Consider the following 7,022-nt stretch of genomic DNA (forward strand, 5'->3'; position numbering starts at 1 on the left):
CATAACCAACGAAGCTTACCAGAGCTCCTTTTGCTCTCTGCTAATGCCCCCCACCCCAGTCTCCTGAGAGCACTCACCCATCACACCCAGATGTGTAACTCAATAAGTTTCTAAGAATTTATCAAGTTTTTATAACATTCTTCTAGTCAATAATGGGGATCTGCTGACTGTTAAGTATGTGGAAGAAGGAGGCCGGTCTTTCTCTCTCCTTTGTTTTTGTTAAGTGCCATCGAGTAGGTTCCGACTCACAGGGACCATGTATAGGGTTTGAACCACCAGCCTCGCAGTTCAAATTGACTTTGCGGTGCAGTGCTCATCCTACAGCCTACAGCGTCACACCAGACTCCTACTACCGCCCCAATCTCCGGAGAACACTCACCCATCACACTGATGTGTGACTGCAGGACTCTCCCGCGTCTATAAAAACACACATCCAGGGCCTAGGCGACTAGTACCCTGGTACACAGCAGACACAGGGGTCTGCTTCCCTAGGTGGTGCCCACGATTAACGTGCTTGCCTAACTGAAAGGCTGGCAGTCTGATACACACAACAGCATCTCGGGAAAAAGGCGTCCCTGAGAACCCCGTGAAGCACAGGTCTACGCTGGCATACATGCAGTTACCGTAAGTGGGAATCCACTCAGATAACAACTGCTTGGCTTGTGCACGTGTTTGAAATTCTGTCTAAATAAGCATTTAAACTTTTCTAAAAGGACAATGATGAAACTAACACCTAAAACCAGAGCAGGCAGCATGACGGCAAAAGATCCAAAACACAAAATCACAGTTCCAGGAGGTCAGTGCCCAGAGGACGAAAGGAACCGGAAGTGTCTACACAACATGGAAATGCTCCTGGGGGAGAGGGGACCATCTCACTGAAAAAGTTTCATGAAGTAAAGAGAAAAAAAAAGTTCCTATTTTATAAAATCAATTCACTTAAAGTTTCTTGTACAGTTCAGTCTTCAGGTGTCTGGGAAACTGCACACACCACCTCTCTCCATGGTTCCACCCAGGTTCTCCCATGGCGGAGCACAAGGTTCCCAGAAAGATCCCTTCACTTGTGAGGAGTCCCTAACCCGCGGCCCAGTCCGTCACAGCGCGTCCCCAGCCCAGCTGTGCTTCCGTGCAGGCTTCCCCAACACTGGCACAGCTGGTATTTACGGCCGGGTTAACTGTTTGCTGTGTACTGGAGGTGACTGAGCAGTATCCCCGGACTCTACCCTCTAGATGCCAATAGCACAGTGCCCACCCTCTCCCAGCGTGACAAGCAAACATGTCTCCCTCCACACATGGCCAAATGTTCCTGGGGGGAGAGGACCACCCATTGAAAAGCACTCCTCTAGGGTCCAGCAAAATCCAAATATTTGACGTTCTCTTAGGAAAGAAATCAGAACGCTGCTTTTTCGTTGTTGGTGGTTGGTTTTATTTTGTTGTTGTTGTTTATAAAGTCAAGACACCAGGTCTATTTTTTCCAGCATGTGATCACTTAAAAAAACCAAAAGCAAACAAACACTAACATGAGCAACTCAGCTCTTGACTTCTGAGGGGCAAACCCCATAGTCTTGTGCTTCTGAGGAAATAAAGTCAATGCTGAGTTTAAGATGAGATGGTTAAGAGCGTTTCATAATCACCATCATTTACCCTTTTATAGTGTAGAAAACCCTGGTGACATTTTAAACTAATGTATATGTTGCTGTCATTAAGTGCCGTCGAGTCGGTTCCGACCCATAGCGACCCTGTATGGGGTTTCCAAGGAGCAGCTGGTGAGCTTGAACCACCAACCTTGCTGTTCAAATGACTTTGTAGTCTGACGCATTAGCCCATATACTGCCTTTCAAATATCCAAAATAGAAGACAGAGAAATACCAGTTTATCACAGAAACAAACTACATACTGACCCTGACAAACACTCTGCTTTAGCAAAAAGACGATTTACTTGTGACATTGTGCCAAACAGTCAGAAAAACTTGTCTTAAAAAATTGTTACTCTATGGAGTCTTAATTCTACTATTATTCATATTCTGTCCAGCTATGGCCCAATTCTCTAATTCTCAGTGAGTGAAATGAAACCAGCAACTTTTGGGGTATCTTTTTTGCTATACTTTACACGAAAGCAGTTAACACTCTCAAAACCCCAAAATAAGTCTTCTTCCTGTTGCGACACTCATCTCATCTGAGCCTGTGGAAACACACTCCTCCCCATCCCCGCCCCCCAACAAGCAAGCTGCCCCAAGCACATGCTACCAAGGGAAAAAGCAGGCAGGGTTCCAATGTGTTAAGTGCCACATCTGGAGAAGGCACAGGACAGGAAGCAGGGCTGTGAGGGTCCATGTGACTGGGTGGCGGACGTTTTGTTAAATATCCCAGACTCTGCAATCACACAGGCACAAGAGCTTTCAAAGCATTCGTTATCAAGGACAACAGTTATTTCCCAAACTATCTTCACTGAGGTGTGTAGCTCAGTACACAGAAACCTTCAAGCATCTTAGCTGTGTTCATCCAAACTGCAACCCAATCTTGTGGGTGCAGTGAGAAACCTTTCAGGGTTTTTTGGTGCTGAATGCTGACTTGCCTGCCATGATCTAGGAGTATCCAAACAGCACCCGACAGGAGCCGTACCTTCAACTCTGACGGCTTTTCTGTATCTAACCACCTGGTGCACAAAACCTTCTGAGGCCCTGCCATGAACCGCTCCAGCAAAAGTGTGTCATCTAATAACTCACCAACTGCTCCGCCTCAGAAACATTACAATAGCTTCCAGTTCACTTTCCCAGTCCCCACCACCTCCTCAAAGCATCTGAAATGCTTTCTAAAGACTGTCACCAAGACCAGGGCTTAAACACTCATCTGACTTCCGAACCCGCTCCTGCCAAGCCCACTGTGACTCAGAGCCACTCTACAGAGTAGGACAGAACCTGGTCATACTACCCCCTAGGGTTTCCACAGCTCTCATCTTTATGGGCGCTGATTGCCACATCTTTCTGCCGCAACGCAGCTGGCGGATTTTCAGTTAGCAGCTGCCAGGAGGGGTTCCACTGCCATCGAGTCGATTCTGACTCACGGTGACCCGGTACAGGGTTTCCGAGGTCATCACCCTTCACGGGAACTGACAGCTTCATCTTTCTCCAATGGAGCGGCTGGTGGGTTTGAACTGTCGACCCAGCGGTTAGCAGTCCAGTGCTGATCCTAGAGCGTGACTTCCTAACAGTGCCTAAATATTTAAAAAGTCAGACTTAGTTTACTAACAGCCACTGACTCCGGAGCTGAGTCTACGCGTGCTAAGCCGCCTTCATCTGTTTACTGTCCAGCACCTACGAGGCCGGCACTAGGAGAGCGTCCACAGTACAGAGAGGGTGAGTAACTTGCCCAAGGTCACACAGCGAGAAAGTTAAGTGGTCAAGCCAAGACTGGACTCCAGCGTGGAGGGCGCCCAGCCATCCCCGCTAACTGGGTGTCTGTCCCACAGTCACTGGGGTCCCCCTGTCGCTTGACCTTGAAGACGAAATCAAAGTAAGCGTCCCGTCTACAAACGGGGTCGCCACCAACGTTGACGGGAGCGGAGGGAAACAACGACCAAGTGCCGCTCTCATCCAGACACGCGAACGTCAACAAGCGCGCCCCGTCCACCCCGTGGGTGGGAGAAGGTTATAGGACGTGAAGTTCCCAGGCTGCAGCCCGACTGGAAACGGGAGCCGGGGAAACGGGACTCCCTCCGCTCGGGCCCCCGCGGGTCTCGGGACGCTGCGGCGACAGAACTTCCCCGGAGAGCCGACTCCAACCGTGGCCTTCGCGCAGCGCCCGGAGCCCACACCGGGAAGTTCCCCAGGAGTGGAGACCCCGGCCCGGCGGACTAGGCGCGCGGCCTGACAGGGCGAGCGGGCGCGGACTGCCGGGGACTCGCCGCCTCGGGGCCGCGGAGCGAGCGAGCGAATTCCGGGGGGGAGGGGAAGAGGGCCCGGACGCTCCGGCCCGTGGCCCGAGGCCCGGGGGAAGGTCCCGCCGCGCGACCCTCGCGCTGCCGCTCACGTCGACACCTCCCCCCCGCGGTTACCTGGAGGTGCCCGTGACCCGCCGCTAGTTGCGCTCAGGCGGGAAACGCGCTCTTCGACACCATCAGCGAAGCGCCCAAAATGGCGGACGTATCAAGCAGGCCTTGAGCTTCCCCCCGCCCTCCCTCCGGCCGCCTCGCCGCCAATCGCCGCTCTGCCCCGCCTTCTGCTTAACGCGCATTGGCCTTCCTCTCCCACCCCCCCGCAGCCTATTGGCTGACCCGGCGGCTCCGCCACCGCCATTCCGATTGGCTCATGGGCGCCGTCAGTCAAGTGCGAACGATGCATATTTTTTTCCCATGGACTTAATGGATCAGGAATCTCTAGGACCCTGGAGTGTGAGAAACAAATCAGAAACCGGGAGGAGCCCAGTAGGGGGTGGTTCCCCCTACGCCGTAGCAACAGCAGGGCCTCCGCCTGACGGACGCTGCTGATCACCAATCGGAAGAGCTAATGTTTTTTCAAATTAAATGGAATCAAACCAATCCTGGCTGCAGGCTTCGGGCTGCAAGGGAGCCAATGGACGAGCTCGCTGGTCGGAGGTGGGGCTGCAGCCTCTAGGACGCAGCTGATGACGTGAGTTCTATGTATGTCTCCGCGACGGAAGTGATTCGGAGCTGGGGAATTAGCTCAAATGGTAGAGCGCTCGCTTAGCATGTGAGAGGTAGCGGGATCGATGCCCGCATTCTCCACGCTGAGTTTTGTGAAAGAATACGGTCGTTTCTGATAGGGAACCTACTGACAGGGAAAGGTGCCTTGTTGAGCGTCCACTTCTAAGTATAGGACGCCAATCCCTTTTGTCTTTCAGGAGGATTTACACGCGAGCAGCTTGCAGGTTCCCCCCCACACCCCGAACCCCTTTGAACCATCCTGGGATACCTGCAGTCCTAGGCTCAGGCCTGTGCGCCCCCTAACCATCTGCCTTGTCCCAACATGGATTTGAGGCGCCTCTTAGAATTTCAAGGCTATCAACACTAGGGCGGCGAGGAAAAAGACAAGTTTCACCTTCCGAAGCGAGGTCCTTGTAGAGTTAAATGCAAAGTTGCAAGGTCGTGCCTGGAGTGTGGGTCTGAGCAGCCACCGGCAGGAAAGGCTAGTCTATCCATTGGGGTGGCAGCTACATTACAAGGACTGTGGGGTCCAGGGCCTTGCGCGGCCTCACGATTCGGACAGTGAGTGTACCCACCGCTTGGGAAACTGGACGGGCGCCTTCCCGTGGGCGAGCCGTGGGCTCCTGGATCGAGACTGGCAGGGAGAGAGATAATGGCAGGGAGCCTCCACCGTGGTGCTCGAGAGCCTTCACCTAGCAGGTGAAGCTGGGTCCAGACTGGAGAGGCGCAGACCAGGAGAAGAGGGCGCCAGGCCTTGGAACCACAGTAGGGGCACCGTGCCGGGAGCTCGCAGGTCTCCCCAGCAGCTTCCACCACTGGGGCTGACTAGATCATTCCAGGTCAAATAGGGTCACTGGGTGACTGTGTGGCTTCCCCAGCCGCCTTCAGGAAGAACTTAGCAGAATGGGCGCCAGGCTTCCCCCTCCGCCTCCTTTAGCTCCCTTCCCCAAACTGCCCCCAAGACTCAGTCTCTTTCTAGACACCCAACACACTCCTTGCAGCCATCCCAGCCGGTTTGAACCCTTGTTGGTTAAATTCCTGTTGTTAAGTGCCATCTAGTCGTTTCCAACTCACAGAGAGCCTGTATAGGGTTTCCGCCGAGCAACTGGTGGGTTTGAACTGCCAACCTTGCAGTTAGCAGTCCAGTGCTTATCCTGTAGTGCCACATCAGTACTCCTAGGCCTGAGGAACTTGGACTGTGGTGCAAACAGGGGCCCGCCCCGCCCCACCCCACCCCACCCCAGGGCACCTCTCAACAGACCTCTTGGATGAGTTCATTACCAGTAACTGCAGGCCCGACCTTACACATCATCCACTGAGTGTTACAAAGCATATAATTAATCACCAGGCCACCAAGAGTAAGGTTCACTGTTCTAACCTAGAGGCACTTCAGAATTAAAAACCTGACAATCTGCTTCCAAAAGATCCCAGCCTTGAAATCCTATGGGGTGCGGTTCTACTCTGAACACATGGAGACACCAGGTTTCAGAATCAACTCAACGGGCAATAACATAGCAGCATAGGCAGCCAGTGGTAAAGTATTACAGGAGCAACAACCGAGCAAATGAATGAAAAATAAATCCTGGCCTTGCTTCTTTTTGCTTACGTCTCAGTTTCCTCATCTACAAATCGGGAGAACCACCTGCCTAGCTGGGTTTGGGGGACATTTCATTGACATGAACCAGGCTGAAAACCAAGCTCAGACAAATGGATCTAACCCAGTGTGTTTTCACCTTGACCTAACTAATTACATTCAGCATTCCCATGTTGTGTTCGAACAACTGCCTCTTGGTCCAGGTACAGATTCCTCATGAGCACAATTATCTGTTCCAGGGGTCAACTCTGGGGAAAATGTTCCTCTCGCTCTGTTGTTTCTCGGGGAAGGGACTTGTCTCCTGTCAGCATCGTTGGGTCCAGTGTTCCGTGGAAATCTCTGTTTCTTGGCATTGATCTTCCCCTGGGTCTAGGAGTTTCTCAGTCCAGGAGCCCTGGGTCCTAAGGACAAACTTTGTTTTTGGTGGTAGTTTTGCTATTGTTCAATGCCATCGATTTGGTTCTGACTCAGCCCGACCCTATATCCACCAGAACAAAACCTGCCTCCTAGTTGTAGCCACTGTGTTAACCCACCTCATCAAAAGACTTCCTCTTAAGCCCTCAAGGCAAGTAATCAAGTCCCTTCAGAACAAACCCCCCTCCAAGTCTGAACCGCAAAGGGAACACATGAGCAGGTATGGAAGCTTGCTGGTGATCACATTGGTCTACTGGTGAGTGGAAGAGGGGGAAAGGCAGCAATGAAGAAATGGGCTGAGTTCAACCACAGTCCATTGACTTCCGTTGAGAGAGAGAAGAGGAAGAGCTGGTT

General features: G+C 52.3%; 1 non-coding gene across 1 annotated transcript; it reads left to right on the forward strand.

Annotated features, from left to right (window-relative positions):
- Positions 1 to 4,668: 4,668 nt before the first annotated feature.
- TRNAA-AGC lies at positions 4,669 to 4,741 on the forward strand. Its single transcript has one exon. It is a non-coding gene; the product is annotated as a tRNA-Ala (tRNA).
- Positions 4,742 to 7,022: the final 2,281 nt, after the last annotated feature.

Source organism: Chrysochloris asiatica, unplaced genomic scaffold (genome assembly GCF_000296735.1).
Source record: "Chrysochloris asiatica unplaced genomic scaffold, ChrAsi1.0 scaffold00040, whole genome shotgun sequence".
In the NCBI taxonomy this organism is placed as follows: Eukaryota; Metazoa; Chordata; class Mammalia; order Afrosoricida; family Chrysochloridae; genus Chrysochloris; species Chrysochloris asiatica.